Source organism: Musca autumnalis, unplaced genomic scaffold (genome assembly GCF_047663935.1).
Source record: "Musca autumnalis isolate F117 unplaced genomic scaffold, ASM4766393v1 scaffold_3, whole genome shotgun sequence".
In the NCBI taxonomy this organism is placed as follows: Eukaryota; Metazoa; Arthropoda; class Insecta; order Diptera; family Muscidae; genus Musca; species Musca autumnalis.
The window spans coordinates 184,129,761-184,141,803 of record NW_027411866.1 but is presented as its reverse complement, the minus strand read 5'-3'; positions in this window follow the sequence as shown (position 1 = coordinate 184,141,803).

Here is a 12,043-nt window from a genome sequence, read left to right as displayed (position 1 = left end):
ATATTACCAGATCATCATTCAAAATTGTAGGCATCTTCTTCTACTTAAATTAAACTCTTACTTCGTGCAAAATTTTGTGATTACATCTAGCGCGTTTAAGATTAACCTATAAACAAATAACTGGATATATTAGGCTGTAACTCTGTTATTTTATCATGTACACCAACACAATTGGTATCAATAGCAAGGTCAAGCGCTCCTCTTCCAAGTATAGCTTACTTTACCGGAATGTCTCTTCTAGGAATAAGGATATAGGCTGTATATTAAAAATGTTAAAAATATTCACACAAAAGTTGTGGTCCATTTAGCCCTCTAAATATTATCTGATCGCCATCTCAAAATGCAATCTTCTTCTTTGTCATATACCCTTACATTATTTAAAATTTCGAGGCGATCGGATTATTATTGCGACCTACAGAGCAGCTACAAAATCGGATAAAAATTATGTTTTTGGTCCATTTCACGATCGTCACCAATTCTGATGTGAAACCGACCTCCATACCAAATTTCGTGACGATCGGTCCATAATTGCGGCCTGGAGTTTGATTACAACATACACGGACGGACACACATCTCAAATTCGCTTTATCTCGCCGAGATATGAAGATTGGTATACAACATTGGGGGTCTCCGACGAATATTTCGCGGTGTTACATGAATTTTTACCAAAACAAACTTATATTACCCTTTCCACGTAGTGGTGTAGGGTATAAATACCCATGTTTATAGCTCCCAAAATATGTTTAAAAATATTCACGTTTAAAGCTCCCAAAATATGATTAAAAGCTTCAACGATTATAGCTCCTCAAATATGTTTAATAGGATCCATGTTTATAGCTCCCAAAATATGTTTAAAAGGATTCACGTTTATAGCTCCAAAATATGTTTAGAAGGATCCACGTTTATAGGTTCCAAAAATGTTTAATAGGATCCACGTTTATAGCTCCCAAAATATGTTTAAAATGATCCATGCTTATAGCTCCCAACATATGTTTAAAAGGATCCACGTTTATAGCTCCCCAAATATGTTTAAAAGGATCCACGTTTATAGCTCCCCAAATATGTTTAAAAGGATCCACGTTTATAGCTCCCCAAATATGTTTAAAAGGACCCACGTTTATAGCTCCCCAAATATGTTTCAAAGGATCCACGTTTATAGCTCCCCAAATATGTTTAAAAGGATCCACGTTTATAGCTCCCCAAATATGTTTAAAAGGATCCACGTTTATAGCTACTAAAATATGTTTAAAAGGATCCACGTGTATAGCTACCAAAATGTGTTTAAAAGGATCCACGTGTATAGCTACCAAAATATGTTTAATAGGATCCATGTTTATAGCTCCCAAAATATGTTTAAAAGGATCCACGTTTATAGCTCCCAAAATATGTTCAAAAGTATCCACGTTTATAGTTCCCAAAATATGTTTAAAAGGATTCACATTTATAGTTACCAAAATATGTTTAAAATGATCCACGTTTATCGCTTCCCAAATATGTTTAAAAGGATCCACGTTTATAGCAACAAAAATATTTTTTAAAATGATTCACATTGTTAGACACAAAAATATGTTTAACAAGGTAAAAGGCGTTAACTTCGGCAGGGCCGATCTTTTTATACCCTCCACCATGAAATACTCTGACCTAATTTGGAATTATTAGTTTTCTTTCTGTTGCGAAACAACACGGGTCCACAATTTTAGCTGGAGAAGTTACTTGGCCGCTAGAAACCCTAAATGCCAAATTATAGCTAATTTTTTTTTAATTTTTTTAAAAATACACGTTTATTGCTACCAAAATATGTTTAAAAGAATTAATGTATATAGCTACCAAAATATGTTTAACCATTCTTTGCATGATTTTTTCTTTGTTGTTCAAAAAAATCAAGGAGATAGAATTTATGCCCAAAATGATGGGAAAAATATTAAAAAAAAAAAACAATATGATGGAAATTTCCATCAACATGCAATGCCAGATCAGTAGCTTAGTATAGAAATAAAACAACATGAATATAAAAAGAAGAGAATATTAGTGAATAGTTTTTATTTTTTGATAAAAGAATTAATTTATTTTTATTGGTACAGAAAAGAAAAGATTCAATATTTTTAATGATAATTAACAAAAGATTATACAGATGTAATTTTTTATCATGAACTTAGTACAGAATGCAATAATAAGAGTATATCATTAGACACTGTTTATTCTTTATGATATTTAACAAAGCAATTATTATATTTATTAAGGCAAGACCGCTTTGACGACCTCGTTTTGGTGTTTTACTTGTTCCTTTATTACAAAGAACAAAAGCTAATTCATTTCTGAACTGGCTCATTGTAAGTATAGTTTTTTCATGGTGATTATTTTCCATGGCATTTTTCCTATAAAGGACCCACGCATTTATTACTGAGAGATCCAGTAAGTGGAAAAGGATACGCATATACCATTTTTTTTTACCTAATTGTTATACGGTTTCTTCCCAAAAAACTATCCATAAGGTCTACACCTCCCATATGCTTATTATACTCTTGTACAATAAATGGACAAGCAATTCCAATTTTTCCTTTTTTGCCTTGTCATATCTGGAGACCTCAGTGACAGGTAAAACCCCAGCATAATTGGTTAGTAGAGTTACCACTTTATTATCCTTCCATGCAACACAACTCATGTCGACACTATTAAAATTTGATACTCTTTCTTCGAAGCTTTCTCTGGGAACAGATTTTCTTTTGGTAAAAAATATACCAAAGACAGTGAGGTATAAAAATTATCGAAGTACTTCCCGAAGTAAACGAACCACCACATTTCCTGTAGCACCAAGTTCTGGCTCACCTGGAATTTTTCTACATTTTCTTGTCCAGAGTAAACTTCAATTTTGTGTGCATATCCCATCAAATTACATAGTACATATAACTTGAAGCCCCACTTTAGGAAATGTCCACATCTGTTCATCTACGCAAATTCTATGGTCCTTTGGTATTGTATCAAATCTTTCGTTGAGGTGCTGTATTACAGGGCGGATTTTGTGAAGCCTGTCATGTTGTGGGTGTCCTACGGGCTGATGAAGATCAGTATTATTGAAACTTATTCAACGTCATTGTTGATGCGATTGGTCTATATCCAAACTGTGGAGACCAGTATGATCTAGTGCCGTGAAATTTCTGCACTGACATGTATAAAAGGGTGCCAAAGAACTTGTTTATGTCCGACTCAGTCAAATGTGTAGCTGAGATCGGGTTTCCTTGTATTATATACAGGGTTGTTTCTTCTAACATTTTGTTGACAAAATCATTTGTAAAAAATGTGTGAAAGAAACACTGGTATGGGGTTTCTAGTATAGATATTTCATCAGGGTAAGTAGCATTACCCATGAAAGTAAAAATTTCAGCCATTTCGGTGTGATAATGAAGTTAAAACCTTCAAAATACCGAAAATCGGGAGGTACCGTTTTATGGGGGCTATATGAAGGTGTGGACCGATACCGACAAAATTCTGGGGGAAAGTTTTATACCCCTAAATAAGACTACGTACCAAATTTCAGCCATTTCGGTAGGATAATGAAGCTAAAACCTTAAAAATACCGAAAATCGGAAGGTACCGTTGAATGGGGGCTATATGAAGGTGTGGACCGATACCGACATAATTCTGGGGGAAAATTTTATACCCCTAAAGAAGACTACGTACCAATTTCAGCCATTTTGGTAGGATAATGAAGCTAAAACCTTAAAAATACCGAAAATCGGGAGGTACCGTTCTATGAGGACTATTTCAAAACGTGGACCGATATATCCCATTTTCAATACCAACCATCCTGCAAGTAATAAAAACTTCTGTGCCAAATTTTGACTCTCTATCTTTAAAATTGCGAGCTGTATCTTGAATTCAACAGACAGCCGGACATGGTCAAATCGACATAGAATTTTATGCTGATCAATAATATATACACTAGCGGTCATCTGAATAGGTTTGAATTTTTTTCTTTTTATATGTTAAGGTATCTTCTGATGTGTTCGTATTGCAGATCCATACTATTTAGTTTTTGAGAGTCCCATACTATGCCAACGTTTCCAAGAAAAAACTTGACGGTGTTGCCATATTTTCGGAAAATATCCCAATTATAATAAAAAATGTGCAAAAAAGTGTCCAATTTTTGCGATCATCAGAATAGGTTTGAATCAAATAAAATTGAAAAATTGTACTACCCATGCAAATATTACCCAATTTTTTGATTTAGTTTAGTAAAATGGAACATTCTGATAAATCCTACAACAAATTTGACCCGCTTTATTAGGAACGTGGGTTCAATTCTCAACATGGAAAATTTAGCATGAACTTTCAGATAAAATCAAGAAATAGTCCAACAAAAACGTTTTATAAACTTGCTTTAAATGACTTTTTGATTTCGTTAGATATCTTCTGAGCTTCGAAAATTGTCTGAAAGCAAATACCAAGTGTAGCCATATTATTAGGATCGATAATTTAGAAAGGTCATTGAAAATAGTTGGTATTTTAGTTCAAGTTTCATTTGTTAACTAACCTTGCAGTACAAATTTATGCATTATCATGCTCACAAATCCACCATAGTTGACCACACGTATCATAAATGTTCGAAAATTGGTCTGGAACAATGTTTCTTCGACGACAATAAAGTTGAAAATTGTAATTCAAATTTAACTCAAAGGGGCATGATATCGCCGACTTTTATAGTGCTGTATAACCTCAGTAGTCCATTCTTTTGTACTTATTCGTGTTTGTTTTATGACTTGTGAACAGAAAAAAACTTTATGACCTGACTATATAGGTATTACAGCACTATAAAAGTCGGTGATATCATGCCCCTTTGTCTTAAATTTGAATTACAATTTTCTACTTTATTGTCGTCGATGAAACATTCTTTCATACCAATTTTCGAACATTTATGATACATGTGGGCAACTATGGTGGATTTGTGAGCATGATAATGCATAAATTTGTACTGCAAGGTTAGTTAAAAAATGAAACTTGAACTAAAATACCAACTATTTTCAATGACCTTTCTAAATTATCGATCCTAATAATATGGCTACACTTGGTATTTGCTTTCAGACAATTTTCGAAGCTCAGAAGAGATCTAACGAAATCAAAAAGTCATTTAAAGCAAGTTTATAAAACGTTTTTGTTGGAATATTTCTTGATTTTATCTGAAAGTTCATGCTAACTTTTCCATGTTGAGAATTGAACCCACGTTCCTAATAAAGCGGGTCAAATAAGTTGTAGGATTTATCAGAATGTTCAATTTTACTAAACTAAACCAAAAAATTGCGCAATATTTGCATGGGTAGTACAATTTTTCAATTTTATTTGATTCAAACCTATTCTGATGATCTCAAAAATTGGACATTTTCTTGTACATTTTTTATTATAATTGGGATATTTTCCGAAAATATGGCAACGCCGTCTAGTTTTTTCTTGGAAATGTTGGCAAAGTATAGGACTTTCAAAAACAAAATAGTATGGATCTGCAATACTAACACATCAGAAGATACCTTAACATATAAAAAGAAAAAAATTCAAACCTATTCAGATGACCGGTAGTGTATATACTTTATAGGGTCTCCAACGAATATTTCGATGTGTTACAAACGGAATGACAAATTTAGTTATAACCTCCATATGGTGGAGGGTATAAAAATGAAGCTAAGGCAATTTACTAAATGATTCAACTTAAGTTAAGTTAATAGTAGTACTTAGAATATACCCATTTTTCTCATTTTTAAATACAATTTTTTCTTCAAAATTAGTCATGCTTGTAAGGCTTTTTCTCCTTAAGAACCGCGAGAAATTTAAAAAATAAGTTGAGTTTTGAAAAGTTTTAAATGTTTTGAAGCGATTTGTGTTTTTAAATTTTTAAAACGGTGTCATGATTTTTTTTTTGTCGTTGGGCACATTGAGTGTAGTAATAATCTACAAGCATCGCCTAATAAGTCCGTTCATATAGTAACACTATGCAACACTGAAAATGCAAACAACTTATAGTGTGCATTTTTTGATAGTACATATTTAGACTACAAAATCCCTAGTAGGGTTTTGTCCTGTCAGATCCAGTTCGTATTTTATGGCCGCATCTAAACCGGGCTAAAATTACACTTTTTTGCATTTATCGGGCCTTTATCTCAGAAACGATTAAGAATTTGGCCTTGCTGTCTTAGGCAATATTGTAGCCCTGATTTAGTAGAACTTATCCTTTGAACAGACCATATAGGAAAAACTCCATCTAGAGCATCAAAATCTATAAAATATAGAAAATTTTACATAATTGCTGATATTCTGGTCAGTATCGGCTAAACTATTGGGAGTTGAACCAAGTAACCTCTTGCAAGAATCTTCCAAATAATGTTCTCAACAATTCTTTAGAACATTCTGAAACTCTAAAATGCTTACTTCATGTTGTTTCAGCGGTATTTTGTATCATATCTTTTACAACACGTATTTCAAACACAGTTCACACCAACAGTTTATTCTCGCATTTCGGATTTCACTACATTATTGAAATTTTTATTAAATGGTCGTTGAAAAATGTACTGAAAACAACGGCATAGAGGCACTTTACAATGACATGTTCTGAAAAGTTGTGTATTACATTCCAGGGAATGGAGAATTTGGAGATACAGTGTAAAATGTAAAAAATTTAGGAATTTTTGCATATATTTTGAAATTTGAGACAATAAATATAGTTTTTCGAGTTCATTATTTCTCCAAATATTTTATTCTTGTTCTTATCTACAAATTTGCTTCAGAGGTCAGAAGAAGATTCGCATTGGTTTCAGAGATATAGCCCTGAATTTCTTTCAAAACTCAATATTTAACCAGGTTTAGATGGGGCCATAAAATCCGAGCTGGATCTGACACAACAAAACCCAACTAGGGTTTCTTGTCGTTTGGGTCTGTACTTTCAAAAAATCCTCAGTTCGAATTGTTTGCACAAGATCACCTTAAAAATGTTGCACAGTGTAATATGCGATTCTACGAAGTCAACGGGAGCAATGTTTTTGACGAAAACTGGTTTTGATTATTTTTTATAACCGGTTATAGACTCTTAGTACAAATATTGTAGCGCCAATGATGGATTCTATATAATTGTGGAATATTTGAGAAAAGTTTGATTTAACCATTTTTTGCCTATACAAGTTTATTTTTCTCATTTTCATGTAACCAGAATTGAGTTTCTTGACTTTTTGTTCCATGAATAACTAACTTTGTCAAAATTACATATTATAAAAATTGAAATAAAAACATTTATTGGAATATTGGCAATATCTGTAAATTTGTATGCGATATTGAAATATATTCATTCATACTTTACTTCATAATAACACAACATTTATTATCAGCTTTACGACCTCCCTTTTCATGTTGATTTGGTAAAAAATTAAGCCTTTTGCCGTTTGTTATCAAAAGTCAGAAACATTGACGTGTAGGTAAATAAACTTTAAGGATTAGTCTGAAAAGTTATATAAAATAATTCTTGTATTCTGCCTTACCGTCGGAATATTATGGTAAATCCCTTCTTAATGCATGTACAGGACAGACAGCAGATTGAATGCATGTGGTTAGAAAATTTGTGACGTCGTTTTTTTCTTTTTTTCTATTCTTTATTTCAAAAGGTCGTTGATGCACTCACAAGACAACAAAAATCAAATAATAATACTGCACTGGCCCTGTACCAATGTTTGATTTTGTCATACCTTTAGAATTGCCATGAGTAGACCTCTAACCTTCATTCAACATTAAGTTACAAGAATGCATGGGTATTTGTTTGTACACATACCAACACCAACACAATGTAACCACACAACATATCCATCCCTTGGAATAAAAACTACAATCATTCCAGATCCCCTTGTAATCGGTTGAAACTAGAATGGCAAGCTTTAGTTTGTGAGGATTTTCTAAATAAAATTTCATCAAAACAAAAAAGAAGGAGAAAGAAAATCACAGAGAATATTTCGACAATTTTTCACAGCACTTGTACCACAACACAAAGCCTATAACAACCATGAAATTGTTGATTTGGTTTTAGGGAGATTTATGTTTATTCCTTCTCATTGCCATTGTCGATGGTAATGTCGGCCAGGCTCAAACAAAACAAGTAAAAAAGCGTTAAGTTCGGCCGGGCCGAACTTTTCATACCCTCCACCATAAAATATTCTGAACTAAAATGGAATAATTAGTTTCCATTCCTCTCCCCAACTTTAAGTGGGTACGTTAAAATGTCAGATAATGTACATAAAATGTTTCATTCGGTAGGCCCTTTTTTATGGTGCCTATATCTAACTATGTATGTTGACAATTTTTGGTGGGCTAGAAATTGGGAGGTACCGTTATATAGGGGTTATAATAAAACATGGACCTATGTTGACAGTTTTTGATGGGAGCCTTTAATGTAAAATAACTCCTAATTCGGTTAAAAATTGTAGCTAGAATTTTCAAAATACCGAAAATTGGTACATAACGTGGGAACTTCAAATGTCATTATCAGCTAGTTCGGAGGTATGTGGGCTATACGAAAATATGAACTTTTTGTGAACAATTTTTGTTGGCTTTTAAATTTCAAATTACAGAAAGTTCGTCCAAAAAATAAAGCTAAGGTACGGAAAATCGGGAGGTTTGTTTTAGGGCTATACCAAAACATGGACCTACGTTCGGTTAAACATTTTAAGTAAAATCCTCAAAGTACCGAAAATGGGGAAGTATCGTTATATTGGGGCTATGTTGAAAATTGTTGATGCAGATGTGTGGTGACCACTAAAACCTTCAAATGTCAAATTACAGTTAGTTCGGTTAAAAATTTTAGCTAAAATTGCCAATTACTGAAAATTGGGAGGTACCGTTATATGGGAGCTATATCCGAACATGGACCTATGTTGAAAATTTTTTATGGAGAGGTGTTGTGACCACTAAGTACTTCAAATGTCAAATTACTGCTTGTTCGGTTTAATATTGTAGTTAAAATCATCAAATTACTGAAAATCGGGAGGTACTTTTATATGGGAGCATTATCAATACATCGACCTTTCTTGACAATTTTTGGTGGAGAGGTGTGGTGACCACTAAGAATTTCAAATGTCAAGTGTTCAAATTACAGATAATTCGGTTAAAACTTGTAGGTAAAATTCTCAAAATACCGAAAATCCGTTACATGGGGATACCGGAATCCGTTATACCAAGGTACCGTTATATGGGTCTATTCCAAAACATGGACCTATGTCCACTAGTTATATAAGTTTATTGACATTTAAGAACTCTAAATGTCACATTATAGATAAATCGGTCTGAAAATGTAGCTAAAAACGTCAAACTACCGTAAATCGGGGGGTACCGTTATATGGGGGCTATACCAAAACGTGGACCTATGTCCACAAGTTTTGTTATATAAGTTTATTGACACTTAAGAGCCCTAAATGTCAAATTAGAGCTAAATCGGTCTGAAAATGTAGCTAAAAACGTCAAAATACCGTAAATCGGGGGGTACCGTTATATGGGGGCTATACCAAAACGTGGACCTATGTCCACAACTTTTGTTATATAAGTTTATTGACTCTTAAGAACCCTAAATGTTAAATTATAGCTACATCGGTCTGAAAATGTAGCTAAAAGCTTCAAAATACCGTAAATCGGGGGTACCGTTATATGGGGGCTATACCAAAACGTGGACCTATGTCCACAAGTTTTGTTATATAAGTTAAGTGACGCTTAAGAGCACTAAATGTCAAATTAGAGCTAAATCGGTCTGAAAATGTAGCTAAAAACGTCAAAATATCGTAAATCGGGGGGTACCGTTATATGGGGGCTATACCAAAACGTGGACCTATGTCCACAACTTTTGTTATGTAAGTTTATTGACACTTCAGAACCCTAAATGTCAAATAATATCTATATCGTTTTGAAAATGTTGCTAAAAACGGCAAAATTCCGTAAATCGGGGGGTACCGTTATATGGGGGCTATACCAAAACGTGGACCTATGTCCACAACTTTTGTTATATACGTTTATTGACACTTAAGAACCCTAAGTGTCAAATTATAGCTACATCGGTCTGAAAATGTAGCTAAAAACGTCAAAATACCGTAAATCGGGTTGTACCGTTATATGGGGGCTATACCAAAACGTGGACCTATGTCCACAACTTTTGTTATGTAAGTTTATTGACACTTCAGAACCCTAAATGTCAAATAATAGCTAAATCGTTTTGAAAATGTTGCTAAAAACGGCAAAATTCCGTAAATCGGGGGGTACCGTTATATGGGGGCTATACCAAAACGTGGACCTATGTCCACAACTTTTGTTATATACGTTTATTGACACTTAAGAACCCTAAGTGTCAAATTATAGCTACATCGGTCTGAAAATGTAGCTAAAAACGTCAAAATACCGTAAATTTGGGGGTACCGTTATATGGGGGCTATACCAAAACGTGGACCGATATAGCCCATCATCGAACTTGACCTGCCTGCAAACAAAAGACGCATTTTCCCAAAATTTCAGCGTTCTAGCTCCATTTTTGTGGGTGCTAGAGTGATTACCACAGACGGACGGACGGACGGACGGACGGACGGACGGACGTGCACAGATCGACTTAGAATTTTACCCTGATCAAGAATATATATACTTTATAGGGTCGCAAATGAGTATTTCAATGCGTTACAAACGGAAAAACAAACTTAATATACCCTCCATACTATGGTGGAGGGTATAAAAACAGACCTTGTATATGACCGTTAACTCTGTGTGTATGGGTGGACTGAATGAAGCAGCATCTCTGCTGGTATTTAAGGCATCAGTGCCAAGCAATGAAATTTTATCTATTATTTCCATATTAAACCATTTCATACATTTTGCATTTGTTTTGTTATTCTTTTGGTTTTGTGAAATGTCATTGTCTGCGGAAATTGTTGGATTATTTTGATAGTTTGTTGTTTCGAAGATGTTTTGAAAAAATGTTATTGTATTACACAACTTCATGTATATATTGTGAGCTTTTGTAGAAATTTGTTGATGTGTAGGAATAATGATTGAAGATTTTCCAAGTCCTTGATAAAATAACATTTCTTTTTACAAAAAGAGAAATTCATTTTGAGGAATACTTAATTAATGCAGTTGCAGTTTATGGGCATTTCTCACATCGTTTTTACATGTATAATCTAAAATATTTACTACTAAAATTTATACCAACCACCATAGTCCAGTTTGGAAGTGCATTTTAGTTTGGGACTCATTCCTTGCGATATCGAGGAAGCCAAGAACTTTAGTTGGTTATAGTAGGAATTTTGGACTTGCCTACGAAAAAAATTAACATAGAAATACAAATAAAGTTCATGCAAAAATCGATTTTAAAAAACTATTTTTTTTTTTTTTTTTTGAAAAAATGTGTGAAATGAAAAAAAACTTAATTCTCGAAACTTAAACCTATTAACAACTAAAATAACGTTTACTCCATTCAGATATTGGAAAAGCTCATGTACCAACCAATTAGTGAGAAACAAATGTTATGTCCGTTTGGTTATTTTTGGTTATATGTATATCTGCTTACCGTGACTTTGTAGGGGAATTCGTTCAGATTTCTTACCGATTTCGGAGAGAATGTCGGAAGTAAATTTCCCTTCGAATATACCAATGTTTTTTTCCGATTTCGGTTCGAATTCGGAGTGAAATGTCGGCAACTATTTTCCTTTCGCAAAACAACCACTTTTTGTATGTATCTAACAGTTCGTTGTCGAAAAACAAAGTGGTTGGTTATAAAATTCGCATATACAATTTTTAAATATTACGGTTCGGTTCGGTTCTATGGGGGCTATATGAAGACGTGAACCTATACCGACAAATTTCAGGGGGAAAGTTTTATACCCGCAACGAAGACTTGATACAAAATTTCACCCATTTCGGTGGGATATTGTGGCCACAACCTTCAAAATACCAGAGATCCGGAAGTACCATTCTATGTGGGCTATATGAAGACGTGGACCTATACCGACAAATTTCAGGTGGATTGTTTTATACCCACAACGAGGAC